This window comes from Vigna umbellata, chromosome 9 (genome assembly GCF_029865625.1).
Source record: "Vigna umbellata cultivar VRB3 chromosome 9, Vumbellata_1.0, whole genome shotgun sequence".
Classification (NCBI taxonomy): domain Eukaryota; kingdom Viridiplantae; phylum Streptophyta; class Magnoliopsida; order Fabales; family Fabaceae; genus Vigna; species Vigna umbellata.
In genome coordinates this window covers 51441871-51444014 of record NC_142173.1, presented here as the reverse complement: position 1 = coordinate 51444014, position 2144 = coordinate 51441871, and positions in this window count along the sequence as shown.

The following is a 2144-nucleotide window of genomic DNA, read 5'->3' as shown; positions in this document are numbered from 1 at the left end:
AGTGGAGGAAGTGGAGGAAAAAGTGGAGGAAGTGGAGGAAGTGGAGGAAGTGAAGGAAGTGGAGGAAGTGGACAAAGTGGACGAAGAGGACGAAGTGGAGGAAGTGGACGAAATTGACGAGGTGGATGAAGTTGATGAAGTTGAAGAAGTCGAAGAAGTGGACGAAGTGGAAGAAGTGCACGAAGTGGAGGAAGTGGAGGAAGTGTACGAAGTGGACGAAGTGGAGGAAATGGACGAAGTTGACGAAGTGGACGAATTGGACGAAGTGGACGAAGTTGACGAAGTGGAGGAACTGGAGGAACTGGAAGAAGCGGAGTAAGTGGAGGAAGTGGATGAGGTGGACGAAGTTGAGGAAGTTGAGGAAGTGGAGGAACTGGAGGAAGTGGAGGAAGTTGACGAAGTGGACGACGTTGACGAAGTGGACGAAGTTGACGAAGTTGACGAAGTGGAGGAAGTGGAGGAAGTGGAGGAAGTGGAGGAAGTGAAGGAAGTGGAGGAAGTAGGGGAAGTGGCTGAAGTTGACGAAGTGGACGAATTTGACGAAGTTGACGAAGTGGACAAAGTGGAGGAAGTGGAGGAAGTGAAGGAAAAAGTGGAGGAAGTGGAGGAAGTGGAGGAAGTGGATAAGTGGAGGAAGTGGAGGAAGTGGAGGAAGTGGACGAAGTGGAGGAAGTGGACGAAGTTGACGAGGTGGATGAAGTTGATGAAGTTGAAGAAGTCGAAGACGTGGATGAAGTGGAAGAAGTGCACGAAGTGGAGGAAGTGGAGGAAGTGTACGAAGTGGACGAAGTGGAGGAAATGGACGAAGTTGACGAAGTGGACGAAGTGGAGGAAGTGGAGGAAGTGGAGGAAGTGGAGGAAGTGGAGGAAGTGGAGGAAGTGGACGAAGTTGACGAAGTAGAGGAAGTGGAGGAAGTGGAAGAAGTGGAGTAAGTGGAGGAAGTGGATGAGGTGGACGAAGTGGAGGAAGTTGACCAAGTTGACAAATTGGAGGAAGTTGACCAAGTTGACAAATTGGAGGAAGTGGACAAAGTGGACGAAGGTGAGGAAGTTGAAGAAGTGGAAGAAGTTTACGAAGTGGACGAAGTGGAGGAAGTTGACGAAGTGGAAGAAGTTGACGAAGTGGACGAAGTAGACGAAGTGGACGAAGTTGAGGAAGTGGACGAAGTTGAGGAAGTGGAGGAAGTTGAGGATGTGGAGGAAGTGGAGTAAGTGGAGGAAGTGGATGGGGTCGACGAAGTTGACGAAGTGGACGAAGTGGAGGAAGTGGAGGAAGTGAAGGAAGTTGAGAAAGTGGAGGAAGTGGACGAAGTTGAAAAAGTGGGCGAAAGTGACGAAGTGGACGAAGTGGACGAAGTTGACGAAGTGGACGAAGTCAAAGAAGTGGACGAAGTGGAAGAAGTGCACGAAGTGGAGGAAGTGTACGAAGTGGACGAAGTGGAGGAAATGAACGAAGTGGACGAAGTAGTGGACGAAGCTGACGAAGTGGAGGAAGTGGGGGAAGTGGAAGAAGTGGAGTAAGTGGAGTAAGTGGAGGAGGTGGACGAAGTGGACGAAGTTGACGAAGTTGACGAAGTGGAGGAAGTGGAGGAAGTGGACGAAATGGACGAAGTGGACGAAGTTAAGGAAGTGGAGGAAGTTGACGAAGTGGACGAAGTTGAGGAAGTGGACGAAGTTGAGGAAGTGGAGGAAGTTGAGGATGTTGAGGAAGTGGAGTAAGTGGAGGAAGTGGATGAGGTGGACGAAGTTGACGAAGTGGACGAAGTGGACGAAGTGGAGGAAGTGAAGGAAGTTGAGAAAGTGGAGGAAGTGGACGAAGTTGAAAAAGTGGGCGAAAGTGACGAAGTGGACGAAGTTGACGAAGTGGACGAAGTCAAAGAAGTGGACGAAGTGGAAGAAGTGCACGAAGTGGACGAAGTGGACGAAGTGGAGGAAGTGTACGAAGTGGACGAAGTGGAGGAAATGAACGAAGTGGACGAAGTAGTGGACGAAGCTGACGAAGTGGAGGAAGTGGAGTAAGTGGAGGAAGTGGAGGAGGTGGACGAAGTGGACGAAGTTGACGAAGTTGACGAAGTGGAGGAAGTGGAGGATGTGGACGAAATGGACGAAGTGGACGAAGTTAAGGAAGTGGAGGAAGTTGACGA